The sequence below is a fragment of the Salvelinus fontinalis genome, chromosome 19 (assembly GCF_029448725.1).
Source record: "Salvelinus fontinalis isolate EN_2023a chromosome 19, ASM2944872v1, whole genome shotgun sequence".
Lineage (NCBI taxonomy): Eukaryota > Metazoa > Chordata > Actinopteri > Salmoniformes > Salmonidae > Salvelinus > Salvelinus fontinalis.
The window spans coordinates 48,809,833-48,829,812 of record NC_074683.1 but is presented as its reverse complement, the minus strand read 5'-3'; positions in this window follow the sequence as shown (position 1 = coordinate 48,829,812).

The window sequence follows — 19,980 nt, the reverse complement described above, 5'->3', positions numbered from 1 at the left end:
CTATTGTTTTCACTATATATTTTACCTCTTGGGGATGTTATTAGAAAACATAATGTTAACTTTCACTGCTATGCGGATGACACACAGCTGTACATTTAAAAAAAACATGGTGAAGCCCCAAAATTGCCCTCGCTAGAAGCCTGTGTTTCAGACATAAGGAAGTGGATGGCTGAAAACTTTCTACTTTTAAACTCGGACAAAACAGAGATGCTTGTTCTAGGTCCCAAGAAACAAAGAGATCTTCTGTTAAATCTGACAATTCATCTTGATGGTTGTAAAGTCGTCTCAAATAAAACTGTGAAGGACCTCGGCGTTACTCTTGACCCTGATCTCTCTTTTGACGAACATATCAAGACTGTTTCAAGGACAGCTTTTTTCCATCTACGTAACATTGCAAAAATCAGACATTTTCTGACCAAAAATGATGCAGAAAAATTAATCCATGCATTTGTTACTTCTAGGTTAGACTACTGCAATGCTCTACTTTCCGGCTACCGGATAAAGCACTAAATAAACTTCAGTTAGTGCTAAATACGGCTGCTAGAATCCTGACTAGAACCAAGAAATTTGATCATATTACTCCAGTGCTAGCTTCCCTACACTGGCTTCCTGTTAAGGCAAGGGCTGATTTCAAGGTTTTACTGTTAACCTATAAAGCGTTACATGGGCTTGCTCCTACCTATCTTTCCGAGTTGGTCCTGCCGTACATACCAATACGTACGCTACGGTCACAAGACGCAGGCCTCCTAATTGTCCCTAGAATTTCTAAGCAAACAGCGGGAGGCAGGGCTTTCTCCTATAGATCTCCATTTTTATGGAACAGTCTGCCTACCCATGTGAGAGACGCAGACTCGGTCTCAACCTTTAAGTCTTTACTGAAGACTTATCTCTTCAGTAGGTCATATGATTGAGTGTAGTCTGGCCCAGGAGTGTGAAGGTGAACGGAAAGACTCTGGAGCAACGAACCGCCCTTGTTGTCTCTGCCTGGCCGGTTCCCCTCTCTCCACTGGGATTCTCTGCCTCTAACCCTATTACAGGGGCTGAGTCACTGGCTTACTGGTGCTCTTTCATGCCGTCCCTGGGAGGGGTGCGTCACTTGAGTGGGTTGAGTTACTGACGTGATCTTCCTGTCTGGGTTGGCGCCCCCCCTTGGTTTGTGCTGTGGTGGAGATCTTTGTTGGCTATACTCGGCCTTGTCTCAGGATTATAAGTTGGTGGTTGAAGATATCCCTCCAGTGGTGCGGGGGCTGTGCTTTGGCAAAGTGGGTGGGGTTATATCCTTCCTATTTGGCCCTGTCCGGGGGTATCTTCAGATGGGGCCACAGTGTCTCCTGACCGCTCCTGTCTCAGCCTCCAGTATTTATGCTGCAGTAGTTGTGTCGGGGGGCTAGGGTCAGTTGGTTATACCTGGAGTACTTCTCCTGTCTTATCCAGTGTCCTGTGTGAATTTAAGTATGCTTTCTCTCGTTCTCTCTTTCTTTCTCTCTCTGAGAACCTGAGCCCTAGGACCATACGTCAGGACTACCGGGCATGACGACTCCCTGACTCCCTGCTGCATGCTTGTCATTTATGAACATTTTGAAAATCTTGGCTCTCTCTAATTTTCTCCTTCTCTCTTTCTTTCTCTCGGAGGACCTGAGCCCTGGGACCATACGTCGGGACTGCCGGGCGCGGTGGCTCCTTGCTGTCCCAGTCCACCTGGCCTTGCTGCTGTTCCGATTTCAGCTGTTCTGCCTGCGGTTATGGAAACGCCACCTGTCCCAGACCTGTTGTTTTTCAACTCTTAATGATCGGCTATGAAAAGCCAACTGAATATTATTCATGATTATTATTTGACCATGCTTGTCACTTATGAACATTTTTGAACATCTTGGCATAGTTCTGTTATAATCTCCACCCGGCACAGCCAGAAGAGGACTGGCCACCCCTCATAGCCTGGTTCCTCTCTAGGTTTCTTCCTAGGTTTTGGCCTTTCTAGGGAGTTTTTCCTAGCCACCGTGCTTCTACACCTGCATTCTAGCTGTTTGGGGGTTTAGGCTGGGTCTCTGTACAGCACTTAGAGATATTAGCTGATGTACGAAGGGCTATATAAAATAAACTTGATTGATTGATTGAAACTTCTCTGCATTTCTGCGATGTCAAAATGTCACCAAGGGAACATATAGGAGCAGAGGAGGAGCAGAGGAGGCCAGAGGGAAGAGCCAGAGACCGTCAGGGAAGCGATGGAGAAGTTGGGGGAGAGAGAGAGGAGAGAGATGTTGGTCAAGTGTGTTCTGCTCAACATTCAACCTGAAGAGCCTGTCAGCAGTCTGGTGAAATCTGTGCCGGCTTCACGCATCTGGCCTCCAGTGCGCCTCCCCAGTCTGGTACGTCCTGTGCCAGCTCCCTGCACTCGTCCTGAAGTGCGTGTCACCAGTCCGGTGCCACCTGTGCCGGCTCCACACACCAGGCCTCCAGTGCACCTCCCCAGTCCGGTACGTCCTGTGCCAGCTCCCCGCACCCGCCCTGAAGTGCGTGTCACCAGTCCGGTGCCACCTGTGCCGGCTCCACGCACGAGGCCTCCAGTGTGCCATGGCCGGAGCCTTCCTTGGCGCCGGTGCCCAGTCCAGGCACGGCGTCCAACCCAGCTCCATGGCCAGAGCTCCTCTGCGCCGGTGCCCAGTACGGGCGCGGCGTCCAACCCAGCTCCATGGCTGGAGCCTTCCTCGGCGCCGGTGCCCAGTCCAGGCACGGCGTCCAACCCAGCTCCATGGCCAGAGCTCCTCTGCGCCGGTGCCCAGTACGGGCGCGGCGTCCAACTCAGCTCCATGGCTGGAGCCTTCCTCGGCGCCGGTGCCCAGTCCGTGCGCGGCGTCCAACCCAGCTCCAAGGCCGGATCCGTGGTCGGGGTGGGGGCTACGACCCGCACCGGACACTAGTCACCCCCCTTACCATCCCCATTTGGTTTCAAGTTTTGCGGCCAGAGTCCGCACCTTTGGGGGGGGGTACTGTCACGCCCTGATGTTGAGAACCGAGGGCTCTCTATGGTGTTTAGGTCAGGGCGTGACTAGGGGTGTGTTCTAGTCATTGATTTTCTATGTGGCTGGGTTGTATGGTTCCCAATTAGAGGCAGCTGGTAATCGTTGCCTCTAATTGGGGATTATATTTAGGAAGCCCTTTCTCCCACCTGCTTTGTGGGATATTGTTTGTGTATGTGCTTGTTGCACCACGTAAGTCACGTTTCATTGTTTGTTTTATTGTTTTGTTGGAAGTTTCACCGTGAAATAAAATGTGTAACTCAATTCACGCTGCGCCTTGGTCCGTCCATTCTAACAACCGTGACATGGGAGCTGAGGCGCCATAGAGAGGAGCTGCGTCACAATGACCTCTCCAATGGCTGCAGGATATAGACAGGATATAGACAGACACCAAATAAATCCTCCACATTCTCATTACCCTGTGAAAAGTAGAACACATACACAAGAGCAATATGTACTGTATTGATAAAGCTAGGGCTTGAATCATATTGAAAACATTGAAAGAGATAATATAATGTGGACTGTGGCCATTGAAAACCACTCTCAAGCCTTGCTTAGTCTGGAAAAGTGTTGAATCATGCCAGGCATCAGCATAAGGATTATTGCATAACACTTCATTGCAGGTTTTTTCAATTGCTATCAAGCATCGGTCATTACTGAAGGCACTTTTTCAAAACTCTTCCACAGTCTGCATTAGTTAATCTCACCTCCAAAACTCACGCAAAATACCAAAATACTTCATCAACATGTATAGTATAATCACCCATACTGTACAGTACTGTGAGGGTTCTGGTTATCATCAACATGTATAGTATAATACTCATACTTTAAAGTACTGTGAGGGTTCTGGTTCTCATCAACATGTATAGTATAATACTCATACTTTAAAGTACTGTGAGGGTTCTGGTTCTCATCAACATGTATAGTATAATACTCATACTTTAAAGTACTGTGAGGGTTCTGGTTCTCATCAACATGTATAGTATAATCACTCATACTGTACAGTACTGTGAAGGTTCTAGTTCTCATCAACATGTATAGAATAATCACTCATACTGTACAGTACTGTGAGGGTTCTGGTTATCATCAACATGTATAGTATACTTCTCATACTGTACAGTACTGTGAGGGTTCTAGTTCTCATAAACATGTATAATATAATCACTCATACTGTACAGTACTGTGAGGGTTCTAGTTCTCATCAACATGTATAGTATAATACTGCTACTGTACAGTACTGTGAGGGTTATAGTTCTCATCAACATGTATAGTTTAACACTCATACTGTACAGTACTGTGAGGTTTCTGGTTCTCATCAACATGTATAGTATAATCACTCATACTGTACAGTACTGTGAGAGTTCTAGTTCTCATAACCATGTATAATATAATCACTCATACTGTACAGTACTTTGAGGGTTCTAGTTCTCATCAACATGTATAGTATAACACTCATACTGTACAGTACTGTGAGGGTTCTAGTTCTCATGAACATGTATAGTATAACACTCATACTGTACAGTACTGTGAGGGTTCTAGTTCTCATCAACATGTATACTATAATCACTCATACTGTACAGTACTGTGAGGGTTCTGGTTCTCATCAACATGTATAGAATAATCACTCATACTGTACAGTACTGTGAGGGTTCTGGTTATCATCAACATGTATAGTATGCTACTCATACTGTACAGTACTGTGAGGGTTCTAGTTCTCATCAACATGTATAGTGTAATCACTCATACTGTACAGTACTGTGAGGGTTCTAGTTCTCATCGACATGTAAAATATAATCAATCATACTGTACAGCACTGTGAGGGTTCTAGTTCTCATCAACATGTATAATATAATAACTCATAATGTTCAGTACTGTGAGGGTTCTGGTTCTCATTAACATGCATAGTATAATCACTCATACTGTACAGTACTGTGAGGGTTCTAATTCTCATCAACATGTATAATATAATCACTCATACTGTACAGTACTGTGAGGGTTCTAGTTCTCATCAACATGTATAGTATATTCACTCATACTGTACAGTACTGTGAGGGTTCTAGTTCTTATAAACATGTATAATATAATAACTCATAATGTTCAGTACTGTGAGGGTTCTGGTTCTCATTAACATGCATAGTATAATCACTCATACTGTACAGTACTGTGAGGGTTCTAGTTCTTATAAACATGTATAATATAATCACTCATACTGTACAGTACTGTGAGGGTTCTAGTTCTCATCAACATGTATAGTATATTCACTCATACTGTACAGTACTGTGAGGGTTCTAGTTCTTATAAACATGTATAATATAATCACTCATAATGTACAGTACTGTGAGGGTTTTGGTTATCATCAACATGTATAGTATAATCACGCATACTGTACAGTACTGTGAGGGTTCTGGTTTTCATCAACATGTATAGTATAATCACTCATACTGTACAGTACTGTGAGGGTTCAAGTTCTCATCAACATGCATAGTATAATCACTCATACTGTACAGTACTGTGAGGGTTCTAGTTCTCATCAACATGTATAATATAATCACTCATACTGTACAGTACTGTGAGGGTTCTGGTTTTCATCAACATGTATAGTATAATCACTCATACTGTACAGTACTGTGAGGGTTCAAGTTCTCATCAACATGCATAGTATAATCAATCATACTGTACAGTACTGTGAGGGTTCTAGTTCTCATCAACATGTATAATATAATCACTCATACTGTACAGTACTGTGAGGGTTCTAGTTCTCATCAACATGTATAATATAATCAGTCATACTGTACAGCACTGTGAGGGTTCTAGTTCTCATCAACATGTATAGTTTAACACTCATACTGTACAGTACTGTGAGGGGTCTGGTTCTCATCAACATGTATAGTATAATCCCTCATACTGTACAGTACTGTGAGGGTTCTAGTTCTCATCAACATGTTTAATAGAATCACTCATACTGTACAGTACTGTGAGGGTTCTGGTTCTCATCAACATGTATAGTATAATCACTCATACTGTACAGCACTGTGAAGGTTATAGTTCTCATCAACATGTATAGTATAATACTCATACTGTACAGTACTGTGAAGGTTCTAGTTCTCATTAACATGTAAAGAATAATCACTCATACTGTACAGTACTGTGAGGGTTCTGGTTATCATCAACATGTATAGTATACTACTCATACTGTACAGTACTGTAAAGGTTCTAGTAATCATAAACATGTATAATATAATCACTTATATTGTACAGCACTGTGAGTGTTCTGGTTCTCATCAACATGCATAGTAAAATCACTCATACTGTACAGTACTGTGAGGGTTTTGGTTCTCATCAACATGTATAGTATAATCACTCATACTGTACAGTACTGTGAAGGTTCTAGTTCTCATCAACATGTATAGAATAATCACTCATACTGTACAGTACTGTGAGGGTTCTGGTTATCATCAACATGTATAGTATACTTCTCATACTGTACAGTACTGTGAGGGTTCTAGTTCTCATAAACATGTATAATATAATCACTCATACTGTACAGTACTGTGAGGGTTCTAGTTCTCATCAACATGTATAGTATAATACTCATACTGTACAGTACTGTGAAGGTTCTAGTTCTCATTAACATGTAAAGAATAATCACTCATACTGTACAGTACTGTGAGGGTTCTGGTTATCATCAACATGTATAGTATACTACTCATACTGTACAGTACTGTAAAGGTTCTAGTAATCATAAACATGTATAATATAATCACTTATATTGTACAGCACTGTGAGTGTTCTGGTTCTCATCAACATGCATAGTAAAATCACTCATACTGTACAGTACTGTGAGGGTTTTGGTTGTCATCAACATGTATAGTATAATCACTCATACTGTACAGTACTGTGAAGGTTCTAGTTCTCATCAACATGTATAGAATAATCACTCATACTGTACAGTACTGTGAGGGTTCTGGTTATCATCAACATGTATAGTATACTTCTCATACTGTACAGTACTGTGAGGGTTCTAGTTCTCATAAACATGTATAATATAATCACTCATACTGTACAGTACTGTGAGGGTTCTAGTTCTCATCAACATGTATAGTATAATACTGCTACTGTACAGTACTGTGAGGTTTCTGGTTCTAATCAACATGTATAGTATAATCACTCATACTGTACAGTACTGTGAGAGTTCTAGTTCTCATAACCATGTATAATATAATCACTCATACTGTACAGTACTTTGAGGGTTCTAGTTCTCATCAACATGTATAGTATAACACTCATACTGTACAGTACTGTGAGGGTTCTAGTTCTCATGAACATGTATAGTATAACACTCATACTGTACAGTACTGTGAGGGTTCTAGTTCTCATCAACATGTATACTATAATCACTCATACTGTACAGTACTGTGAGCGTTCTGGTTCTCATCAACATGTATAGAATAATCACTCATACTGTACAGTACTGTGAGGGTTCTGGTTATCATCAACATGTATAGTATGCTACTCATACTGTACAGTACTGTGAGGGTTCTAGTTCTCATCAACATGTATAGTGTAATCACTCATACTGTACAGTACTGTGAGGGTTCTAGTTCTCATCGACATGTAAAATATAATCAATCATACTGCACAGCACTGTGAGGGTTCTAGTTCTCATCAACATGTATAATATAATAACTCATAATGTTCAGTACTGTGAGGGTTCTGGTTCTCATTAACATGCATAGTATAATCACTCATACTGTACAGTACTGTGAAGGTTCTAATTCTCATCAACATGTATAATATAATCACTCATACTGTACAGTACTGTGAGGGTTCTAGTTCTCATCAACATGTATAGTATATTCACTCATACTGTACAGTACTGTGAGGGTTCTAGTTCTTATAAACATGTATAATATAATAACTCATAATGTTCAGTACTGTGAGGGTTCTGGTTCTCATTAACATGCATAGTATAATCACTCATACTGTACAGTACTGTGAGGGTTCTAGTTCTTATAAACATGTATAATATAATCACTCATACTGTACAGTACTGTGAGGGTTCTAGTTCTCATCAACATGTATAGTATATTCACTCATACTGTACAGTACTGTGAGGGTTCTAGTTCTTATAAACAAGTATAATATAATCACTCATAATGTACAGTACTGTGAGGGTTTTGGTTATCATCAACATGTATAGTATAATCACGCATACTGTACAGTACTGTGAGGGTTCTGGTTTTCATCAACATGTATAGTATAATCACTCATACTGTACAGTACTGTGAGGGTTCAAGTTCTCATCAACATGCATAGTATAATCACTCATACTGTACAGTACTGTGAGGGTTCTAGTTCTCATCAACATGTATAATATAATCACGCATACTGTACAGTACTGTGAGGGTTCTGGTTTTCATCAACATGTATAGTATAATCACTCATACTGTACAGTACTGTGAGGGTTCAAGTTCTCATCAACATGCATAGTATAATCACTCATACTGTACAGTACTGTGAGGGTTCTAGTTCTCATCAACATGTATAATATAATCACTCATACTGTACAGTACTGTGAGGGTTCTAGTTCTCATCAACATGTATAATATAATCAGTCATACTGTACAGCACTGTGAGGGTTCTAGTTCTCATCAACATGTATAGTTTAACACTCATACTGTACAGTACTGTGAGGGGTCTGGTTCTCATCAACATGTATAGTATAATCCCTCATACTGTACAGTACTGTGAGGGTTCTAGTTCTCATCAACATGTTTAATAGAATCACTCATACTGTACAGTACTGTGAGGGTTCTGGTTCTCATCAACATGTATAGTATAATCACTCATACTGTACAGCACTGTGAAGGTTCTAGTTCTCATTAACATGTAAAGAATAATCACTCATACTGTACAGTACTGTGAGGGTTCTGGTTATCATCAACATGTACAGTATAACACTCATACTGTACAGTACTGTGAAGGTTATAGTTCTCATCAACATGTATAGTATAATACTCATACTGTACAGTACTGTGAAGGTTCTAGTTCTCATTAACATGTAAAAAATAATCACTCATACTGTACAGTACTGTGAGGGTTCTGGTTATCATCAACATGTATAGTATACTACTCATACTGTACAGTACTGTAAAGGTTCTAGTAATCATAAACATGTATAATATAATCACTTATATTGTACAGCACTGTGAGTGTTCTGGTTCTCATCAACATGCATAGTAAAATCACTCATACTCTACAGTACTGTGAGGGTTTTGGTTATCATCAACATGTATAGTATAATCACGCATACTGTACAGTACTGTGAGGGTTCTAGTTCTTATAAACATGTATAATATAATCACTCATACTGTACAGTACTGTGAGGGTTCTAGTTCTCATTACATGTATAGTATATTCACTCATACTGTACAGTACTGTGAGGGTTCTAGTTCTTATAAACATGTATAATATAATCACTCATAATGTACAGTACTGTGAGGGTTTTGGTTATCATCAACATGTATAGTATAATCACGCATACTGTACAGTACTGTGAGGGTTCTGGTTTTCATCAACATGTATAGTATAATCACTCATACTGTACAGTACTGTGAGTGTTCAAGTTCTCATCAACATGTATAGTATATTCACTCATACTGTACAGTACTGTGAGGGTTCTAGTTCTTATAAACATGTATAATATAATCACTCATAATGTACATTACTGTGAGGGTTTTGGTTATCATCAACATGTATAGTATAATCACGCATACTGTACAGTACTGTGAGGGTTCTGGTTTTCATCAACATGTATAGTATAATCACTCATACTGTACAGTACTGTGAGGGTTCAAGTTCTCATCAACATGCATAGTATAATCACTCATACTGTACAGTACTGTGAGGGTTCAAGTTCTCATCAACATGCATAGTATAATCACTCATACTGTACAGTACTGTGAGGGTTCTAGTTCTCATCAACATGTATAATATAATCAGTCATACTGTACAGCACTGTGAGGGTTCTAGTTCTCATCAACATGTATAGTTTAACACTCATACTGTACAGTACTGTGAGGGGTCTGGTTCTCATCAACATGTATAGTATAATCCCTCATACTGTACTGTACTGTGAGGGTTCTAGTTCTCATCAACATGTTTAATAGAATCACTCATACTGTACAGTACTGTGAGGGTTCTGGTTCTCATCAACATGTATAGTATAATCACTCATACTGTACAGCACTGTGAAGGTTCTAGTTCTCATTAACATGTAAAGAATAATCACTCATACTGTACAGTACTGTGAGGGTTCTGGTTATCATCAACATGTACAGTATAACACTCATACTGTACAGTACTGTGAAAGTTATAGTTCTCATCAACATGTATAGTATAATACTCATACTGTACAGTACTGTGAAGGTTCTAGTTCTCATTAACATGTAAAGAATAATCACTCATACTGTACAGTACTGTGAGGGTTCTGGTTATCATCAACATGTATAGTATACTACTCATACTGTACAGTACTGTAAAGGTTCTAGTAATCATAAACATGTATAATATAATCACTTATATTGTACAGCACTGTGAGTGTTCTGGTTCTCATCAACATGCATAGTAAAATCACTCATACTGTACAGTACTGTGAGGGTTTTGGTTATCATCAACATGTATAGTATAATCACGCATACTGTACAGTACTGTGAGGGTTCTGGTTTTCATCAACATGTATAGTATAATCACTCATACTGTACAGTACTGTGAGGGTTCAAGTTCTCATCAACATGCGTAGTATAATCACTCATACTGTACAGTACTGTGAGGGTTCTAGTTCTCATCAACATGTAAAATATAATCAATCATACTGTACAGCACTGTGAGGGTTCTAGTTCTCATCAACATGTATAGTATAATCACTCATACTGTACAGTTCTGTGAGGGTTCTAGTTCTTATAAACATGTATAATATAATAACTCATAATGTTCAGTACTGTGAGGGTTCTGGTTCTCATTAACATGCATAGTATAATCACTCATACTGTACAGTACTGTGAGGGTTCTAGTTCTCATCAACATGTATAATATAATCACTCATACTGTACAGTACTGTGAGGGTTCTAGTTCTTATAAACATGTATAATATAATCACTCATACTGTACAGTACTGTGAGGGTTCTAGTTCTCATCAACATGTATAGTATATTCACTCATACTGTACAGTACTGTGAGGGTTCTAGTTCTTATAAACATGTATAATATAATCACTCATAATGTACAGTACTGTGAGGGTTTTGGTTATCATCAACATGTATAGTATAATCACGCATACTGTACAGTACTGTGAGGGTTCTGGTTTTCATCAACATGTATAGCATAATCACTCATACTGTACAGTACTGTGAGGGTTCAAGTTCTCATCAACATGTATAATATAATCACTCATACTGTACAGTACTGTGAGGGTTCTGGTTTTCATCAACATGTATAGTATAATCACTCATACTGTACAGTACTGTGAGGGTTCAAGTTCTCATCAACATGTATAGTATATTCACTCATACTGTACAGTACTGTGAGGGTTCTAGTTCTTATAAACATGTATAATATAATCACTCATAATGTACAGTACTGTGAGGGTTTTGGTTATCATCAACATGTATAGTATAATCACGCATACTGTACAGTACTGTGAGGGTTCTGGTTCTCATCAACATTTATAGTATAATCACTCATACTGTACAGTACTGTGAGGGTTCAAGTTCTCATCAACATGCAAAGTATAATCACTCATACTGTACAGTACTGTGAGGGTTCTAGTTCTCATCAACATGTATAATATAATCACTCATACTGTACAGTACTGTGAGGGTTCTGGTTTTCATCAACATGTATAGTATAATCACTCATACTGTACAGTACTGTGAGGGTTCAAGTTCTCATCAACATGCATAGTATAATCACTCATACTGTACAGTACTGTGAGGGTTCTAGTTCTCATCAACATGTATAATATAATCAGTCATACTGTACAGCACTGTGAGGGTTCTATTTCTCATCAACATGTATAGTTTAACACTCATACTGTACAGTACTGTGAGGGGTCTGGTTCTCATCAACATGTATAGTATAATCCCTCATACTGTACAGTACTGTGAGGGTTCTAGTTCTCATCAACATGTTTAATAGAATCACTCATACTGTACAGTACTGTGAGGGTTCTGGTTCTCATCAACATGTATAGTATAATCACTCATACTGTACAGCACTGTGAAGGTTCTAGTTCTCATTAACATGTAAAGAATAATCGCTCATACTGTACAGTACTGTGAGGGTTCTGGTTATCATCAACATGTACAGTATAACACTCATACTGTACAGTACTGTGAAAGTTATAGTTCTCATCAACATGTATAGTATAATACTCATACTGTACAGTACTGTGAAGGTTCTAGTTCTCATTAACATGTAAAGAATAATCACTCATACTGTACAGTACTGTGAGGGTTCTGGTTATCATCAACATGTATAGTATACTACTCATACTGTACAGTACTGTAAAGGTTCTAGTAATCATAAACATGTATAATATAATCACTTATATTGTACAGCACTGTGAGTGTTCTGGTTCTCATCAACATGCATAGTAAAATCACTCATACTGTACAGTACTTTGAGGGTTTTGGTTATCATCAACATGTATAGTATAATCACGCATACTGTACAGTACTGTGAGGGTTCTGGTTTTCATCAACATGTATAGTATAATCACTCATACTGTACAGTACTGTGAGGGTTCAAGTTCTCATCAACATGCGTAGTATAATCACTCATACTGTACAGTACTGTGAGGGTTCTAGTTCTCATCAACATGTAAAATATAATCAATCATACTGTACAGCACTGTGAGGGTTCTAGTTCTCATCAACATGTATAGTATAATCACTCATACTGTACAGTTCTGTGAGGGTTCTAGTTCTTATAAACATGTATAATATAATAACTCATAATGTTCAGTACTGTGAGGGTTCTGGTTCTCATTAACATGCATAGTATAATCACTCATACTGTACAGTACTGTGAGGGTTCTAGTTCTCATCAACATGTATAATATAATCACTCATACTGTACAGTACTGTGAGGGTTCTAGTTCTTATAAACATGTATAATATAATCACTCATACTGTACAGTACTGTGAGGGTTCTAGTTCTCATCAACATGTATAGTATATTCACTCATACTGTACAGTACTGTGAGGGTTCTAGTTCTTATAAACATGTATAATATAATCACTCATAATGTACAGTACTGTGAGGGTTTTGGTTATCATCAACATGTATAGTATAATCACGCATACTGTACAGTACTGTGAGGGTTCTGGTTTTCATCAACATGTATAGCATAATCACTCATACTGTACAGTACTGTGAGGGTTCAAGTTCTCATCAACATGTATAATATAATCACTCATACTGTACAGTACTGTGAGGGTTCTGGTTTTCATCAACATGTATAGTATAATCACTCATACTGTACAGTACTGTGAGGGTTCTAGTTCTCATCAACATGCATAGTATAATCACTCATACTGTACAGTACTGTGAGGGTTCTAGTTCTCATCAACATGTATAATATAATCACTCATACTGTACAGTACTGTGAGGGTTCTAGTTCTCATCAACATGTATAATATATTCACTCATACATTACAGCACTGTGAGGGTTCTAGTTCTCATCAACATGTATAGTTTAACACTCATACTGTACAGTAGTGTGAGGGGTCTGGTTCTCATCAACATGTATAGTATAATCTCTCATACTGTACAGTACTGTGAGGGTTCTGGTTCTCATCAACATGTTTAATAGAATCACTCATACTGTACAGTACTGTGAGGGTTCTGGTTCTCATCAACATGTATAGTATAATCACTCATACTGTACAGCACTGTGAAGGTTCTAGTTCTCATTAACATGTAAATAATAATCACTCATACTGTACAGTACTGTGAGGGTTCTGGTTATCATCAACATGTACAGTATAACACTCATACTGTACAGTACTGTGAAGGTTATAGTTCTCATCAACATGTATAGTATAATACTCATACTGTACAGTACTGTGAAGGTTCTAGTTCTCATTAACATGTAAAGAATAATCACTCATACTGTACAGTACTGTGAGGGTTCTGGTTATCATCAACATGTATAGTATACTACTCATACTGTACAGTACTGTAAAGGTTCTAGTAATCATAAACATGTATAATATAATCACTTATATTGTACAGCACTGTGAGTGTTCTGGTTCTCATCAACATGCATAGTAAAATCACTCATACTGTACAGTACTGTGAGGGTTTTGGTTATCATCAACATGTATAGTATAATCACGCATACTGTACAGTACTGTGAGGGTTCTGGTTTTCATCAACATGTATAGTATAATCACTCATACTGTACAGTACTGTGAGGGTTCAAGTTCTCATCAACATGCGTAGTATAATCACTCATACTGTACAGTACTGTGAGGGTTCTAGTTCTCATCAACATGTAAAATATAATCAATCATACTGTACAGCACTGTGAGGGTTCTAGTTCTCATCAACATGTATAGTATAATCACTCATACTGTACAGTTCTGTGAGGGTTCTAGTTCTTATAAACATGTATAATATAATAACTCATAATGTTCAGTACTGTGAGGGTTCTGGTTCTCATTAACATGCATAGTATAATCACTCATACTGTACAGTACTGTGAGGGTTCTAGTTCTCATCAACATGTATAATATAATCACTCATACTGTACAGTACTGTGAGGGTTCTAGTTCTTATAAACATGTATAATATAATCACTCATACTGTACAGTACTGTGAGGGTTCTAGTTCTCATCAACATGTATAGTATATTCACTCATACTGTACAGTACTGTGAGGGTTCTAGTTCTTATAAACATGTATAATATAATCACTCATAATGTACAGTACTGTGAGGGTTTTGGTTATCATCAACATGTATAGTATAATCACGCATACTGTACAGTACTGTGAGGGTTCTGGTTTTCATCAACATGTATAGCATAATCACTCATACTGTACAGTACTGTGAGGGTTCAAGTTCTCATCAACATGTATAATATAATCACTCATACTGTACAGTACTGTGAGGGTTCTGGTTTTCATCAACATGTATAGTATAATCACTCATACTGTACAGTACTGAGAGGGTTCTAGTTCTCATCAACATGCATAGTATAATCACTCATACTGTACAGTACTGTGAGGGTTCTAGTTCTCATCAACATGTATAATATAATCACTCATACTGTACAGTACTGTGAGGGTTCTAGTTCTCATCAACATGTATAATATAATCACTCATACATTACAGCACTGTGAGGGTTCTAGTTCTCATCAACATGTATAGTTTAACACTCATACTGTACAGTACTGTGAGGGGTCTGGTTCTCATCAACATGTATAGTATAATCCCTCATACTGTACAGTACTGTGAGGGTTCTAGTTCTCATCAACATGTTTAATAGAATCACTCATACTGTACAGTACTGTGAGGGTTCTGGTTCTCATCAACATGTATAGTATAATCACTCATACTGTACAGCACTGTGAAGGTTCTAGTTCTCATTAACATGTAAAGAATAATCACTCATACTGTACAGTACTGTGAGGGTTCTGGTTCTCATCAACATGTACAGTATAACACTCATACTGTACAGTACTGTGAAGGTTATAGTTCTCATCAACATGTATAGTATAATACTCATACTGTACAGTATTGTGAAGGTTCTAGTTCTCATTAACATGTAAAGAATAATCACTCATACTGTACAGTACTGTGAGGGTTCTGGTTATCATCAACATGTATAGTATACTACTCATACTGTACAGTACTGTAAAGGTTCTAGTAATCATAAACATGTATAATATAATCACTTATATTGTACAGCACTGTGAGTGTTCTGGTTCTCATGAACATGCATAGTAAAATCACTCATACTGTACAGTACTGTGAGGGTTCAAGTTCTCATCAACATGCATAGTATAATCACTCATACTGTACAGTACTGTGAGGGTTCTAGTTCTCATCAACATGTAAAATATAATCAATCATACTGTACAGCACTGTGAGGGTTCTAGTTCTCATCAACATGTATAGTATAATCACTCATACTGTACAGTACTGTGAGGGTTCTAGTTCTTATAAACATGTATAATATAATAACTCATAATGTTCAGTACTGTGAGGGTTCTGGTTCTCATTAACATGCATAGTATAATCACTCATACTGTACAGTACTGTGAGGGTTCTAGTTCTCATCAACATGTATAATATAATCACTCATACTGTACAGTACTGTGAGGGTTCTAGTTCTTATAAACATGTATAATATAATCACTCATACTGTACAGTACTGTGAGGGTTCTGGTTATCATCAACATGTATAGTATACTACTCATACTGTACAGTACTGTAAAGGTTCTAGTAATCATAAACATGTATAATATAATCACTTATATTGTACAGCACTGTGAGTGTTCTGGTTCTCATGAACATGCATAGTAAAATCACTCATACTGTACAGTACTGTGAGGGTTCAAGTTCTCATCAACATGCATAGTATAATCACTCATACTGTACAGTACTGTGAGGGTTCTAGTTCTCATCAACATGTAAAATATAATCAATCATACTGTACAGCACTGTGAGGGTTCTAGTTCTCATCAACATGTATAGTATAATCACTCATACTGTACAGTACTGTGAGGGTTCTAGTTCTTATAAACATGTATAATATAATAACTCATAATGTTCAGTACTGTGAGGGTTCTGGTTCTCATTAACATGCATAGTATAATCACTCATACTGTACAGTACTGTGAGGGTTCTAGTTCTCATCAACATGTATAATATAATCACTCATACTGTACAGTACTGTGAGGGTTCTAGTTCTTATAAACATGTATAATATAATCACTCATACTGTACAGTACTGTGAGGGTTCTAGTTCTCATCAACATGTATAGTATATTCACTCATACTGTACAGTACTGTGAGGGTTCTAGTTCTTATAAACATGTATAATATAATCACTCATAATGTACAGTACTGTGAGGGTTTTGGTTATCATCAACATGTATAGTATAATCACGCCTACTGTACAGTACTGTGAGGGTTCTGGTTTTCATCAACATGTATAGTATAATCACTCATACTGTACAGTACTGTGAGGGTTCAAGTTCTCATCAACATGTATAATATAATCACTCATAATGTACAGTACTGTGAGGGTTTTGGTTATCATCAACATGTATAGTATAATCACGCATACTGTACAGTACTGTGAGGGTTCTGGTTTTCATCAACATGTATAGCATAATCACTCATACTGTACAGTACTGTGAGGGTTCAAGTTCTCATCAACATGTATAATATAATCACTCATACTGTACAGTACTGTGAGGGTTCTGGTTTTCATCAACATGTATAGTATAATCACTCATACTGTACAGTACTGTGAGGGTTCTAGTTCTCATCAACATGCATAGTATAATCACTCATACTGTACAGTACTGTGAGGGTTCTAGTTCTCATCAACATGTATAATATAATCACTCATACTGTACAGTACTGTGAGGGTTCTAGTTCTCATCAACATGTATAATATAATCACTCATACATTACAGCACTGTGAGGGTTCTAGTTCTCATCAACATGTATAGTTTAACACTCATACTGTACAGTAGTGTGAGGGGTCTGGTTCTCGTCAACATGTATAGTATAATCCCTCATACTGTACAGTACTGTGAGGGTTCTAGTTCTCATCAACATGTTTAATAGAATCACTCATACTGTACAGTACTGCGAGGGTTCTGGTTCTCATCAACATGTATAGTATAATCACTCATACTGTACAGCACTGTGAAGGTTCTAGTTCTCATTAACATGTAAATAATAATCACTCATACTGTACAGTACTGTGAGGGTTCTGGTTATCATCAACATGTACAGTATAACACTCATACTGTACAGTACTGTGAAGGTTATAGTTCTCATCAACATGTATAGTATAATACTCATACTGTACAGTACTGTGAAGGTTCTAGTTCTCATTAACATGTAAAGAATAATCACTCATACTGTACAGTACTGTGAGGGTTCTGGTTATCATCAACGTGTATAGTATACTACTCATACTGTACAGTACTGTAAAGGTTCTAGTAATCATAAACATGTATAATATAATCACTTATATTGTACAGCACTGTGAGTGTTCTGGTTCTCATCAACAAGCATAGTAAAATCACTCATACTGTACAGTACTGTGAGGGTTTTGGTCATCATCAACATGTATAGTATAATCACGCATACTGTACAGTACTGTGAGGGTTCAAGTTCTCATCAACATGCATAGTATAATCACTCATACTGTACAGTACTGTGAGGGTTCTAGTTCTCATCAACATGTAAAATATAATCACTCATACTGTACAGTACTGTGAGGGTTCTGGTTTACATCAACATGTATAGTATAATCACTCATACTGTACAGTACTGTGAGGGTTCAAGTTCTCATCAACATGCATAGTATAATCACTCATACTGTACTGTACTGTGAGGGTTCTAGTTCTCATCAACATGTATAATATAATCACTCATACTGTACAGTACTGTGAGGGTTCTAGTTCTCATCAACATGTATAATATAATCACTCATACTGTACAGCACTGTGAGGGTTCTAGTTCTCATCAACATGTATAGTTTAACACTCATACTGTACAGTACTGTGAGGGGTCTGGTTCTCATCAACATGTATAGTATAATCCCTCATACTGTACAGTACTTTGAGGGTTCTAGTTCTCATCAACATGTTTAATAGAATCACTCATACTGTACAGTACTGTGAGGGTTCTGGTTCTCATCAACATGTATAGTATAATCACTCATACTGTACAGCACTGTGAAGGTTCTAGTTCTCATTAACATGTAAAGAATAATCACTCATACTGTACAGTACTGTGAGGGTTCTGGTTCTCATCAACATGTACAGTATAACACTCATACTGTACAGTACTGTGAAGGTTATAGTTCTCATCAACATGTATAGTATAATACTCATACTGTACAGTATTGTGAAGGTTCTAGTTCTCATTAACATGTAAAGAATAATCACTCATACTGTACAGTACTGTGAGGGTTCTGGTTATCATCAACATGTATAGTATACTACTCATACTGTACAGTACTGTAAAGGTTCTAGTAATCATAAACATGTATAATATAATCACTTATATTGTACAGCACTGTGAGTGTTCTGGTTCTCATGAACATGCATAGTAAAATCACTCATACTGTACAGTACTGTGAGGGTTCAAGTTCTCATCAACATGCATAGTATAATCACTCATACTGTACAGTACTGTGAGGGTTCTAGTTCTCATCAACATGTAAAATATAATCAATCATACTGTACAGCACTGTGAGGGTTCTAGTTCTCATCAACATGTATAGTATAATCACTCATACTGTACAGTACTGTGAGGGTTCTAGTTCTTACAAACATGTATAATATAATAATTCATAATGTTCAGTACTGTGAGGGTTCTGGTTCTCATTAACATGCATAGTATAATCACTCATACTGTACAGTACTGTGAGGGTTCTAGTTCTCATCAACATGTATAATATAATCACTCATACTGTACAGTAATGTGAGGGTTCTAGTTCTTATAAACATGTATAATATAATCACTCATACTGTACAGTACTGTGAGGGTTCTAGTTCTCATCAACATGTATAGTATATTCACTCATACTGTACAGTACTGTGAGGGTTCTGGTTTACATCAACATGTATAGTATAATCACTCATACTGTACAGTACTGTGAGGGTTCAAGTTCTCATCAACATGCATAGTATAATCACTCATACTGTA